The sequence below is a fragment of the Pan troglodytes genome, chromosome 23 (genome assembly GCF_028858775.2).
Source record: "Pan troglodytes isolate AG18354 chromosome 23, NHGRI_mPanTro3-v2.0_pri, whole genome shotgun sequence".
NCBI classification, from domain to species: Eukaryota; Metazoa; Chordata; class Mammalia; order Primates; family Hominidae; genus Pan; species Pan troglodytes.
The window spans coordinates 47,634,569-47,649,544 of record NC_086016.1 but is presented as its reverse complement, the minus strand read 5'-3'; the positions used below and the strand labels follow the sequence as shown (position 1 = coordinate 47,649,544).

General features: G+C 48.4%; 1 long non-coding RNA gene across 1 annotated transcript; it reads left to right on the top strand.

Annotated features, from left to right (window-relative positions):
• The first annotated feature begins 6,669 nt into the window (after positions 1–6,669).
• Positions 6,670–12,450, top strand: LOC129138478 (uncharacterized). Its single transcript, XR_008541766.2, has 2 exons — positions 6,670–6,796; positions 10,839–12,450. It is a non-coding gene; the product is annotated as an uncharacterized LOC129138478 (long non-coding RNA).
• The last annotated feature ends 2,526 nt before the right edge of the window (positions 12,451–14,976 follow it).

Sequence of the window (14,976 nt, the reverse complement as noted above, 5' to 3'; positions counted from 1 at the left end):
AATAGATATGGGGAAAAGCATTTGATAAAATTCAATACCCTCTCAATAAAAACTTCCAGAAAATTAGAAATAGAAGGGAACTTTCACAACCCGATTGAGAGCGTCTACAAAACAAAAACAAACCAAAATTTACACCTCATATCATACTCAATGGTGAAGGACTCAGCTTTCAAATAAGATCAAGAACAAGGCAAAGATGTCTGCCATCACTATCTTCGGTATTTTACTGAAGGTCCTAGCCAAGGCTGGAAAAAGAAATAAGAGACAAACAAATTGGGGGGAAAAAAGTGTATATAGACAGTCCTAATGAATTTATAAAAACACTATTAAAACTAATAAGTGAATGTAGCAAGTTTGCAAGATACAGGTTAATATATGAAAAATATCCAGCACTATATTTCATGAAAGATATACAAGACCTGTGCAGTGAGAAACACAAACCATTACAAAATGAAGTTGAAAAAGACCTATTTCAATGGAAAGATACATCATGTTTGTGAGTTGGAATACTCAATATTGTTAAGATGTAAGTCCTCTTCAAATTGACCTATCCATTTGGTATAATTCCAATTAAAATTTTAACATGCTTTGTGAAAAGATTTTGAAAATCTGATCTTAAATTTATACAAAAAGGCAAAGGACCCAGAATATCCAAAACAATTTTGAAAAAGAACAAAGTTGAAGGCCTTAAACTATTTGATTTCAAGATACTATAAAACTACAGTTATCAAGATAGTGTGAAATTGTCATGTAGATCGAGAGAACAGAATATAGAGCCCAGAAATAAACACACACTAATAAAGTGTTAAAAGCAAAACTTTAGCTGAATTAAACTGAATTGAATTGAGCAAAGAATGATTCGTGAATTGAAGAGCCTCCTGAGCCACAGTAGGCTCAAAGGCACCAGCATAGCCACATGGTGGAAGAAGATTTATGGACAGACAAAAGTGACAGAAAATGGAAGTGAGGGACAGAAACAGCTGGACTGGTTACAGCTCAGCGTTTGCCTTATTTGGACATGGTTTGAACAGTTGGCTGCCTTTGATTGGTTAAAACTCAGTGATTGGCACATTAGTAGGCACACGACTCTACTTACTTTAAAAGAAAATTATGGGAGGCCATTGTTTTGGACTGAGCTCCTGCACTAAGCCCCAATAGACCAGAACAAACCAAAATGGAGTTACTCATGCTAAATGTGATGTAATCAAACTAAGATGGCTGCATGCAGACATTTAAAACTTTTAAGAGACGTTTTAGTTGACGATGTACAGAGAAACCCTTAGGCCGAACTTAAAATACGTAAGGAGGTAGCTTTAGATTAAACTTAACAATTCCCCTCTTTCGGTCATCCTCTCAATTTTGAGAGATTGACCAAAACTTTGTCATTGATGTTACTATCACCATCATAAATGTACTTAGTTAGTCTTGGAACCCACTGGGAAACAGCAAAACAGTGGGTTTTGTAAGTTGGGAACAAGGACTTCAGGTTACTTTTTTGTAAAGGTTAGAGTAGAGGGTACATCCTGGAATGTCCTGTTCACAGGAAAAAGATAAAATCAGGTCTTTTCTAGGATCTATGTGTTTCATGAAAGTCTTAGTTTGATTACATCACATTTAGCATGAGTAACTCCATTTTGGTTTGTTCTGGTCTATTGGGGCTTAGTGCAGGAGCTCAGTCCAAAACAATGGCCTCCCATAATTTTCTTTTAAAATTCTCCCCTTTTGGTCACGTTCTCACTTAGGTGAGAGTGTGACCAAAACGTAGGGCCTTACTGCCACTCTCAGTTACCATCATTTTGGGCTTCTGGTCTCAGCACGTCATTCATAGGTTATGGTGCCCTCATGGCCACACATTTCTTTCAGCTCTTGTCATTCCACCTGAAGAGAGACCATTTGACATTCTAGAGATGGCTGCATGCAGACATTTAAAACTTTTAAGAGAAGACAGCACACCAGGGAAACGATGATTATGAATATCAGAAAGATAATACCAAGAGTTTGGAGTATGCTCCTTAGCCAAGGTCCCCATAAACCAAACAAGCTAAAATCAAATAGATCAAAGGATCAAAGAATGAGCTAAAGAGTCTACTCACTTTAACTGAGCACTCTCTTTGTTAATCCCCTAGAACTGAATCTCTATAATACCAGATGTTATGTATTTTGCCATGGGCAACAAGTGCCAGGAGCTCTATAGATACTTCTGTTTAGCCAGTAAGAAATCTAGAGAAATTCTATTATTTAGCATAACTTTCCCAAAAGAATTTAAAGTCCGTTGCGTAACCACAGGCTTTACGGTAGAATCTGCTGTGGGGCCTCTCATGAGGGATACATTTCTAATCATTGCCTCATTTACTCCAAACCATGCAAAAAGGACCTAACAAATGATGCCCTTCTAGAAGAGTGAAGACCTCCTGGCAATGTTTTCTTTAACCCATGAGGTGGGTAAACAGGAGTAGACCCATGTTGTCCTTCTGACTGATTATGAGGGAACATAATATACCATTCAAATTTCTCACCTACATTGGGCCTTCATCTTCCATCTGTCAAACCATAAGGTTATCCATGTACAAGGCTGGCTGCAAAATCCTTCACAAATAAAAGTATACCCCATGAGTACACACAACTGACCCCGACTTCACCTCTATTGCTCATGGAGGCATAAGCAAGGGGGAAAAATTTGAAAGATTAATAGTCTCCTGATAGTAGAGAAATCTTGATTCATGATCTTGGGGAAAAGCTGTTCACATCAAGAATGTCATGTTCTGGGGAGACACTTCCCTGGTTAGTGTTACCTTAAAGTTTCCAATGGGTATACAGTTCCAGGAGTGTGGAGGGAACCTTTTGGGTTGTGAGATTATGAACCCAAAGTTCAAGGTCCCAGAGTTTTGCTGTAGTGTGGATGGCAAAGGCAGTCTATTTCTGATGTTCTCAGAAGATCCAGTCTTCAGGTTCTAGATTGTGGAGGGGTTGATTTTCCTCAGTCAGTGAACCACGAAAAGCTTTCTTTACCTGGAGAAAATACACTGCAGCATAATGAGCCACCGTCATAACATCAGCCCTCTTGCATGGGAAAGCTTTTCTACAACCAGAAAACAGGCACTGAGGATGACATTTGAATGAAATCTGTCCATATTTATTTAAATGGCCCGTCAGGTAGTGGAATATACCTGACATTTTGATAGTCTTACCAGAAATATGGGTTTGACCAAAATGCAAAGTTAATTCTAATAGGAAATCAATAAGCTATCAATATACACCAATTAGAAAAAATAAAGTTTATGAGTGTCACTGAGGATTAGAGTAACTGGAACTTTTTTTTTTTTAAGACAGAGTCTCACTGTGTCGCCTAGGCTGGAGCGCAGTAGCACGATCTCGGCTCACTGCAACCTCCACCTCCCGGGTTCAAGTGATTCTCCTGTTTCAGCCTTCCAAGTAGCTGGGACTACAGGTGCCTGCCACCACACATGGCTAATTTTTGTATTTTTAGTAGAGACAGGGTTTCACCATGTTAGGCAGGCTGGTCTCCAACTCCTGACCTCAGGTGATCCACCCACCTCGGCCTCCCAAAGTGCTGGGATGACACGCATGAGCCACCGCGCCAGGCCTAGAGTAACTGGAACTCTTACACATTGCTAGTTGGAGTGCAAATTGGTATGGCCACTTTGCAAAACAGTATGGCAATACCTTTAAAAACTAAACATTGCCAGGCACAGTGACTCACACCTGTAATCCCAGCACTTTGGGAGGCCAAGACAGGAGGATTATTTGAGCCCAGGAGTTCAAGACCAGCCTGGGCAACATAGGGAGATCCTGTCTCTACAAAAAAATTTAAAAATTAGCTGGGCGTGGTAGTGCACACCTGTAGTCCCAGCTATTCAGGAAGCTGGGGCAATAGAATTGCTTGAGCCCAGGAGTTTGAGGTTATAGTGAGTTATGATGGCACCACTGCACTCCAGCCTGGAGACCTTGTCTCAAAAAAAACAAAAGCTAAACATACATTTACAACATGTCCCCTCATTTCCACGTATGTCTACACAAAACATGTACATGAATCCTTATAGTAACATTATTCATAATAGCCCAAAACAGAAGCAACCCAAATGTCCATCACCCGGTGAATGGGCAAGCAAATTGTGATACAGCCATATAATAAAATGCTGCTCAGCAATAAAAAGAAACAAAATACTAACACATGCAAAAATGTGGGTGAGTCTCAAAAACATCATGCTGAATGAAGGACATCAAGCACAAGAGACTGTGTACTGTATAACTTCATTTATATGGAATTATAGAAAAGACAAAACTATAGTGATAACATGGAAGACCAAGGTGGGTGGATCACTTGAGGTCAGGAGTTCGAGACCAGCCTGGCCAACATGGTGAAACCCTATCTCTACTAAAAATACAAAAAATTAGCCAGGTATTGTGGCGGGCACCTATAATCCCAGCTACTTGGGAGGCTAAGGCAGGAGAATCACTTAAACCTGGGAGGCAGAGGTTTCGGTGAGCCAAGATTGCACCACTGCACTCCAGCCTGGGCAACAGAGGGAGACTCTGTCTCAAAAAAATGAAACAAACAAACAAAAAAAACACACCAACAAACAAAAAAATTATAGTGATAACAGATAAGTAGTTGCATGGGGTTGGAGAGGGGAGAGGATGGGGTGTGAAGGAACAGGAGGAAACTGGCCAGGGGAAGGGAATTGTTCTCTCTCATGATGGTGATGGTGGTTACCTGTATACAGTTACCCTCTGGGCACATACATGCTGGTGGCTTACATTTGTAATCCAGCACTTTGGGAGGCCGAGATGGAAGGACAGCTTGAGGCCAGGAGTTTGAGACCAGCCTGGGCAACATAGTGAGACCCTGTCTCCAGAAAAAATTTAAAAATTAGCTGGGCATGGTGGCACATGCCTGTAGTCTCAGCTAGTTGGGAGGTTGAGGCAGGAGGATTGCTTGAGCCCAGGAGATCAAGGCTGCAGTGAGCTGTGATCGTGCCACTACTCCAGCCTGGATGACAGAGCGAGACTCTATCTCAAAAAATAATTAATTAATTAATTTAACAAAAAATAAAAGGTGAATTTGATTGTGTATGAATAATAGATCATGAAAAAAAAAATCCAGGGCTGGGCACAGTGGCTCACACCTGTAATCCCAGCACTTTGGGAGGCTGAGGCGGGCAGATCACGAGGTCAGAAGATCGAGACCATCCTGGCCAACATGGTGAAACCCCGTCTCTACTAAAAATACAAAAATTAGCTGGGCGTGGTGGCTCACGTCTGTAATCCCAGCTGCTCGGGAGGCTGAGGCAGGAGAATCGCTCTAACCAGGGAGTCGGAGGTTACAGTGAGCCGAGATCGTGCCACAGCACTCCAGCCTGGCGACAGAGCGAGACTCTGTCAAAAAAAAAAAAAAAAAAAAAATCCAACAACAATAATGGTCATGAAGGATAACTCGTGGCAGACTTGCCCTCTTGCCTCAAACAACAAAAAAACTGAGCAAAATATACGGGAAACAGAACCCTTTCTCAGACGTTGATTAACAGGAAGAATAGGACTGGGATCCCTGAGAGAAAGAAATAAACGAGGTGATCTTTATGATCGCCCAGCCTTTCTGCCTGGACTCACGTTCCACATCACAGCACAGAAAGCAGGGGCCCAGGATAGCAAGACAATCTCAATGAATTAGGGAGGCAGAGATCACAGATTGCAAATCGAAGTGGCTGGAATTTCCGGAGGTGGAAGCTTTGCGGAGAATGAACTCCAGAAATCAGATAGGCATCTGCTTGGGTCTCGGACTAAATATTAAACTGTGCGTGCGCTGGGGGAGAGTCCACAGAACAAGACAAAGAACAACTGTCAGGAAACTGTAACCTTCACAATTCCCGGGGCTCACACAGGGCTAGGAGACATCGGAGTTCTGATTGTCAGAGTGGAGAGATGCTTGTGACATGGATATACCTAGAAAGCATTACGATAAAGGAAAGACAGCAGACAAAAAAGACTACATAGCATATGATTACATTTATATGAAATCCCTAGAAAAGACCAAAAACGATACAGGCAAGCAGTAGATTTGTATTTGCCTAGAGCTGGGAGTAGGAACAGGGATATTTGGCAAATGACCACAGGACACACTGCAAATAGACCACAAATGGAAATACTAGGGGTGACGGAAGTGCTCCAAAACTCCTTGATCGTGCCACTGAGTACGTTTACCCACAGTCAGCAAACTTCTTTTGTTTTCTAGACAAGAGTCTCGCTCTGTCACCCAGGCTGGAGTGCAGTAGTATGATCTCGGCTCACTGCAGCCTCTGCCTCCCGAGTTCAAGCGATTCTCCCGCCTCAGCCTCTGGGGTGGCTGGGATTACAGGCATGTGCCACCGTGCCGGGCTAATTTTTGTGTTTTTAGTAGAGATGGGATTTCACCATGTTGGCCAGCTTGTCTCAAACTCCTGACCTCAAGTGATCCACCTGCCTCGGCCTCCCAAAGTGCTGGGATTACAGACGTGAGCCACTGTGCTAGCCCCAGTCAGCAAACTTTTAAAGAAAACAAGCTCCTGTCATGCTAACCAAGCCCTGGTAGATATGGAGACCCTGACCATGATGTCAAGGGTCCATGTGACCAGTACTGCACATGACAAGCTGGATTCTATCACACCTTTCCAGGTGCTGCAGCAATTCACCAGAGGACGGAAGTGGCACATCTGGGACTGAGAACTGGCAAGGCCAGAGGGCAGAAGCAAGTCACAAAAGCCAGTGGCCCAAACTCACATCATCCACCTCCATTGCACTGGTACGTGTCCCTAAGCTCACCTGTGGCCACCAGGTGGGAGTGCCTTAGGATCACAGGAAGAAGGAAAAAGGGCAGGCTTGGTTCACAGATGGAATTGCTTGGTGTACTAGTTCCTGGCGGCTGCAGTAACAAATACTCACAAATTTAGTGGCTTGAAACAACACACATTTAATATCTTACTGTCCTGGGGTTCAGAAGACCGAAATGGGTCTCACTGGGCTAAAATCAAGGTGTCCATCAGCAACTTTTTTTTTTTTTTCTTGAGATGGAGTCTCACTCTGTCGCCCAGGCTGGAGTGCAATGGTGTGACCTTGGCTCACTGCAGCCGCCACCTCCCAAGTTCAAGCGATTCTCCTGCCTCAGCTTCCCGAGTAGCTGGGACTACAGGATCATGCCACCACGCCCGGCTAATTTTTGTATTTTTAGTAGAGACTGGGTTTCGCCATGTTGGCCAGACTGGTCTCAAACTCCTGACCTCAGGTGAACCACCCACCTCGGCCTCCCAAAGTGCTGGGATTACAGGTGTGAGCCACCTCACCCGGCCCATCAGCTCCTTCTGGAGACTCTAGGGGAGAATGTTTCCCTGTCTTTTCTACCTTCAGAGGCGTCCACACTCCTTGGCTCGTGGCTTCTTCCTCCAGTTTCAAAGCCAGCCACACAGGGCTGAAGGGCTGAGTCTTTCTCACACTGCCATCCTTCTGGTTCTTTGCTTTCATTATCACATCTCCTTTCTATCTCTAACATGAACTCTCCTGCCTCCTTCTTTTTTTTATAAGATCCCTGTGATTACATTGGGCCCACCCAGATAACTTAAGATAATCTCCCACTTCAAGATCAGCTGATGAGCAACCTGAATCCACCCCCTACCTTGTAATTTAACGTATTCGCAGGTGCCAGCTCTTAGGATAGGGACCTCTTTGGGAGACTGTTCTGACGACCACACTCGGCCTGCAGGCACAAGCCAAAAGTGGAATGTGGCTGGATTGCAGCCCCATCCAGGGATGGCTTTGAAAGCAGCAATAAGTTGAAATCTTAAGGGACAGAGTTTCAAGGGTTGAGCTGGTCATCTATTTCACAAGGAAAGAGAGGTGGCCCAAGGTTGGAGTATATAGAGATTCATGAACAGTGGCAGATAGCGTGGTCAGAAGCCTGAAGATTGGGAATCAGATCTTGAGGAGAAAGAAGGTGTGAATGAACGAAGAGAATGGGCAAGAAGAAAAAAATATCTTTACGTCACAGGTTCATGCGCACCGGGGAGCGTCCAACACAGAAGAGGCATTCAACAACCAACAATGGCGTTAGCCACCAGCCTTTGTCCTTGGCCCCCAGGGAGCAGACACAATGTTCTCATGAATCGATTGGCTACAGTGGCAAGGATTGAAGCCGTGCATGAGCCCGCTGGCATGGACAGCCACTCATTAAGACTGATCCACCCACTGTCACCATCAAACATTCAGCTTCTCCCCCTGCCCAATCCCGCTTCCTTTACTCTCCACTGTGATACCGAGAGAACTTCCCAATAAACTTCCTACACCCAAATTCTCTATCCTCCACATCCTAGGGAGTCCCAGCTGGGACAAGATGCTCACCGACTATTTGTTGACAGGAATTGAACTAACCTGCCTCCATTGTGGCCCAGGCCATCTTCCAAAGAGGGAGGGACCCACCTGAGGCACCCATCCAAGGCTGGTGACCCAAACCATGGTTTTCTCTTTTTCTTTTTTTTTGAGATGGAGTCTCACTCTGTTGCCCAGGCTGGAGTGCAGTGGCACCATCTTGGCTCACTGCAACCTCTATCTCCCAGATTCAAGTGATTTTCCCACCTCAGCCTCCCGAGTAGCTGGGATTACAGGCACCCGCCACCACCCCCAGCTAATTTTTGTATTTTTAGTAGAGATGGGGTTTCACCATGTCGGCCAGGCTGGTCTCGAACTCCTGACCTCAGGCAATCTGCCTACCTTGGCCTTCCAAAGTGTTGGGATTACAGGCATGAGCCACTGCGCCCATCCCCTGGTTTTCTCTTTAAGGACCCATTTCATCCCTAGATGACTGACCCCACAAATACCCCTACAACCTCTCTACCTCTAGGCCTCAGTCCCCTGAGCTCATCATCTATACCAAGGCTACTTGCCCACAATGAAGCTGAGATGCTTTGCTAATGCTGGCATCCCGAGCACAGATGAGTGGGCAGCCCTTGAACAGGTGGAGGTGGATAGCAAGGGACAGGTGGCTAGCGAGAGAGGACGTGACTCTCCTGCTGGGGTCTCCGCTGACCCCCCCACCTAAGCCAGAGTGCTCTGCATTCTGGGTCATTGAACTCTGTGTCTCCCTTTGCTGACACCTACACAGTCTGTAATTATTCAGTGGAGTCACTTATTTCCTTGTTTGTTGCCTGTCTGTCCTAAAACATATGCTTCATGAGGGTACGAACGTTGTCTGTCCAGCTTGTGGTTCTATTCTTGGCACCAAGCCTGGTACCTGGCTGTGTGGACTCAGGGCACACATGTGAAACCCCTCGTTTTCCTACCTGCTGGCTGTGGAATATCAGGCAGGTCAAAGTCACTCCATCTCACTGAGCCCCAAGTTCCTCACCTGCAAAATGAGAATAAAGGGGTGTTGGCACAAGGATGAATGAGATAACACAGCCACAAGGCACTTGGCACAGTGGTCACACATAGAAAATGCATTTCCAGGCCGAGTGTAGTGGCTCACACCTGTAATCCCAGCACTTTGGGAGGCTGAGGCAGGCGGATCACAAGGCCAGGAGTTCAAGACCAGCCTGGCCAACATGGTGAAACCCTGTCTCTTCTAAAAACACAAAAATTAGCCAGGCCTGGTAGCGCGTGCCTGTAGTCCCAGCTACTCAGGAGGCTGAGACAGGAGAATCGCTTGAACCTGGGAAGCAGAGGTTGCAGTGAGCCAAGATTGTGGCACTGCACCCCAGCCTGAGCAACAGAGCAAGATTCCATCAAAAAAAAAAAGAAAGAAGGAAGGAAGGAAGGAAAGAAGGAAGAAAGAAAGAAAGAGAGAGAGAGAAAAGAAAGAAAGAAGAGAAAGAAAATGCATTTCTAGGTAGGGGAGCACAGCGCTCTGGGCGTCCATGCCTGCGCCCTGCCCTGTTCCTTTGTGAACTAGAAGGCAGAGCCATCTGCCAGAAAAGATGTCACCCATTTGGAATACATGCTGGGAAGAGGAGGAGGCTGAGAGCATGGGGTGAGCAGCTGCCTCTGGGAACCATGGCTTTGCAGGCACCAAACATCCTTGGTGTGGGCTCTCTCCCACCAGAGTGTGGAGGCTAGCATGGGATGGGGGAGACAGGTGCTGTGTAAATCCCTGGCTTGAGTGCTGCGGATGAGCAGGGCGGAAGGACAAAAGGGCCAGGCATGTGAGGGCGCTGGCAAGAGGGTGGCTGGGATGATGTCCCCTGTGGTCCGGAGGCCCTGAGATGGGGACCCGGGGTGGCTGGTGTCCACAGGAAAGTGCACGGAGCTGAGATCAGGACGAGGTCAGGGGGTGTGGCGGGACGGAGGCGTGAGAGGCCTGGCGGCGTCGGAAGTGGTCAGGGAGTGGGATCTCGGAGTGCAGTTGGAACCTTCAAGTGATGACAGGGCCCAGGGCGTGGGTGGCCACAGTGAGCGGAGGTGAAGGTCACTGCCCAGCAGGTGTGGGAAGGGCAGCCCAGCACTGGCAGCCCCCCGAGGCTTTGCGTGCATGGTTCCTGGGTTCCATGCGGCCCCCGATGACTCACAGGTGTGCTTCTGTGGCCCTTAGTTCTCACCCTCACTTCCTGCTTCTGTCTACCCTGTGAGCAGCGTCTCACCACCACCAAACATTGCCGAACAGGACTTATTTTCTTTATACCAAATCCTTCCCTTTTTTAACCACCCTATCATTGTCTTCCCAAGCTCCCAATTTTTATGTCACTCATTTCCTCCTCTTCTTCGCTGGTTTGGCTCCTCCCCACCCCCAGTCTATTACAAATCCTCATGAATTATTTTGTCCATAACATTTCTAAGCTAAGTGTCCTTCTTTCCAATTTCAGAGCTAAAACCATGCCCAGGAACTGGCATCCCAAATCTAAACAGTGAGGCTTGAGAAGCGGGCTGGATTCCACGGTGGGCAAGTGTGCAGAGGACATAAGCCGAGAAGAGGCCCTTGGAGAGGACAGAAATAACAACATCGTAGGCAGACAGTTGTGGGTTCTGCCAGTCACGCTTTCGCACAAGTCACAGCACTCAGCCTCAGTAAGCGGAGGAAAATAACAGAAAACAAAGTTGGAAAGCATGGCTGAGGAGAGGGAGATAAACCGAGATAAATCGTGAAGAGTGGTTGAAATAAGCTACCGACAGGCTTGACCCGCAGCAGGTGCCTGACTCTGCTGGTTCCCAGTCCAGCCCCAGCTCAGGTGCACAAGGCGTCCGGGGGACTGCCAGCACTGCACAGCCCTTTCCATACCTCCTGGATGGTGACCTTTACCTCCGTTCCACCGTGGCCACCCATACCCTGGGCCTTGTCATCTCTCGAAGGTTCCAACTGCATTCTGAAATCCCACTCCCTGACTGCAGCTTCCGAAGCTGCCAGGAAACTGCCAGCTTCCAGGCCAGCCACTCAACAGCCTCCAAGACTCACTTTCCTCATCTATAAAATGGGGTTTCTAATATCTGCTTTGCCCAGCACACAGAGCTGCTGGGAGAATCAAATATGATTATGTATATGAAGATACTTCACGAATGATGACATTCTAGTAAGCTAGCAAATAGTTGTCCCAGCCATACCCACTGCCAAATGGGCCACTCAGGAGATCCAAGGAGATCACTCTGCCGCGAATGCTATTTTATTCGTATCATTCAGGACCTTCATGGTGGAGGCTTGTTGACATCGGCTTGTGGTTGAGAGGAGCTCCGGAGTCAAGCCGTCTGTGTCCAGATCCCTGCCTCAAATGCTACCAGCCATGTGAGCTGAGTGCATTATATAACTTCAGCATGACTCAGCGTCCACTTCTGAAAGATGGGATGGACGATGGTGACAGGGTCATCCCATTGGGTCATTGTGAGCATCCAACGAGAGGGCATAGGACAGTGGCTGGTAAGTGCTCATAAACTGTTAGCCAGCCGGGCACGGTGGCTCATGCCTGTAATCCAAGCACTTTGGGAGGCCAAGGCGGGTGGATCACCTGAGGTCAGGAGTTCGAGACCAGCCTGGCCAACATGGTGAAACCTCGTCTCTACTAAAAATACAAAAATTAGCCGGTGTGGTGGTGGGCACCTGTAATCCCAGCTACTTGGGAGGCTGAGGCAGGAGAATCCCTTGAACCCAGGAGGCGGAGGTTGCAGTCAGCCAATATCACACCATTGCACTCCAGCCTGGGTTACAGAGTGAGACGCCATCTCAAAAAAAAGAATAAAAAAACCTGTTAGCCATTATTATGATCACACTGTTCACAAGTTCACCCCACTACCAAAAAATGGCCACATTCCACCCACTCCCCACCAACCAAAGGCACAAGCACCTCTGTCATCTGCTCTGTCAGGATGGTCACACATCTCGATGGCCTGGACCATGAGCCAAGGGTGGACGTTCATCCAGAGTGGCCCTCGCTTTCCAACTTTGTTTTGTTATTTTTGTGCTGTATAAAAACCCCACTGCTGCAGACAGTACTGCCCAAACAAACTGTTGAGTAATTAATGGTTCGACCATTTTTTAACCTCGGCTTCTAGGAGGGGAGATATTTGTACACGACCTGGGATGTCAGGAAACAAGACCAGGGGCTTGAAGAGGGTTGGGGCAGGTCTCCCGGCTGCCCCTCTGCAGCCAAAAGCCTCTCATTGCTCCCCAGATGTCTGTTTCTGCCCCCAAGCATAGCCCATGCCTTGCCCCGCACCTGGGAGGCTCTCTAGCCTCTCCCCGTGGGCCCTGCCAAGGCCTCCCTCCAATGCAATGCGAGTTGACACTGCCCTCAGGCCCTCTCCAAGTTAGAACCCCACACCCAGCCCACATTTACCCTGTGCGTGGACACACACCTCCTTGCTTTCTTTACCTTTATGATGAGCGCAGTGATTGGTTTTGAACAAGTTTCCTCGTCAGGGTTGTGTATGTTTTAAAGCTGTCTTGTGGCCGGGCGCGGTGTGGTGTAGGGTATTAAAGTGGGGAGATACTCGCTCACAATCTGGAGCGTGAGAGGGCGACAGGCAGGGGACCGCAGAAGGGAAGGGGGGCGCATTGCGGAGGCGGGGGCAGGGCGGAAAGAGGCCAGGGGCCGTTCAGCAGGTTAGCACGGAGCAGGGTGAGACAGTGCTGGAGGAGGAAACGCACCCTGCGAGGAGCCGCCGCGTCCCGGCCCTGCCAGCCGCCATTCGAGGCCGCGCACCGCCACCTGCTGGGCGCCCGGGGAGGTGCCGCCTAGCCGCACGTGGGTCCCAGCGCAGGCGCCACGCAGCAGCGGAGTCCACCTGGGCAGGTGCGGATCCCCGGGCTCGCCTCCCCACCTCGGAGGGAAGAGCCTGACTGAGGACTCTGGGTCCCAGTCCCAGCTCAGACACCGGCTGAGAGGCTTCCGTGACGGTCAGGTCGGGAGAGGGCTCTCCTGCCTGCTGCACGTCCTGTGAGTCCGTTTGTTCCTCTGCCGGCCCCAGCCCCTCCGCCAGCCCCCTGCCTCCGCGGCTCTGCCCACCCTCCCTGGGGCACTGGAGTGGGCCCTGAGGAACGGCACAGGCCCATCTGCAAAGCTCTGAATACCGCTCCCAACAGCAGATTAAATGGCACTCACGGAGGCCAAGCTCTCAGCACAGCGCTTGACTGCTCCTCTGGGTGCCCAGAAGACCATCGGTCCGTCTGTTCTTCCGAGGAAAGAGGCCCGGACCTTGATTCAGGATCCTCGCCCGGTCTAAACATACACACTTTGGGGACTGGGAGCTGAGCAGTTCTTCTAGAAAGGTCTCCGTGTTCCTTAGTCAAAATACAGGTTTGCCCCGTTTGTTCTTGTTCAGCCTTCTGAAACAATCAGAATAACTTTTTTCATACGATGCCTACAAACAGCTTTAATGTTCCCTGTAAATATTCATTTCGAGCTAAGTGTGCCCAACTTCCTGCATTCTTTAGAGCAGTGGACAATTTCAACCGAGGACGATTTTGCCCTGCAGGGGACATTTGGCAATGTCTGGAGAACTTTTGGTGATCTACCCGGAGGAGGGAGACCACTCCTGGCGTCTGGTGGGGAGAGGTCCCCGTGCTGCTAAGCATCCTACGGTACATGGCGTAGCACCTCCATCCCGCCACACGCACAACAAAGAATTGTCCCACCCAAAAGTCAACAGTGCTGAGGTTGAGAAGTCCTGCTTGAGAGTTCTGAGGTTTTTTTGTTTTTTTTTGTTTTTGAGACGGAATCTCGCTCTATCACCCAGGCTGGAGTGCAGTGGCGCAATCTCAGCTCACTGCAACCTGTGCCTCCCAGGTTCAGGCAATTCTCCTGTCTCGGCCTCCCGAGCAGCTGGGATTACAGGCATGCGCCACCACCCCCGGCTAATTTTTGTATTTTTAGTAGAGTGGGGGTTTCACCATGTTGGCCAGGCTGGTCTCGAACTCCTGGGCTCAAGTGATCTGCCCACCTCGGCCTCCCAAAGCGCTGGGATTACAGGCATGAGCCATCGCAACCGGCCTCTGCTTGAGAGCTCTGAGTCTTCTCAAGGTTCTGGTCCCTTCTGTAGATACTCTTCATGCATTCATGTTTCTATCGCCATGGGGTACCAACTCCAGGCCAGCTCCCACCAGCCTGGACATCGTAAGTTCTAGACACCAGGCGTCTCTCAGTGGAGCCTAACAATTACATCAGCCTTCTTAGCAATGCTTTGCTCATATGATCAGTATATCTTTTTTTTTTTTTTTTCCGAGATGGAGTCTCACTCTGTCACCCAGGCTAGAGTGCAGTGGCGGGATCTCAGCTCACTGCAACCTTTGCTTCCCGGGTTCAAGTGATTCTCCTGCCTCAGCCTCCCGAGTAGCTAGGATTACAGGCGCATCCCTCCATGCCTGGCTAATTTTTTGTATTTTTAGTAGAGACAAGGTTTCACCATGCTGGCCAGGCTGGTCTCAAACTCCTGACCTCGTGATCTGCCCCCTCCTCGGCCTCCCAAAGTGCTGGGATTACAGGCGTGAGCCACCGCGCCCGGCCGATCTGTATGTCT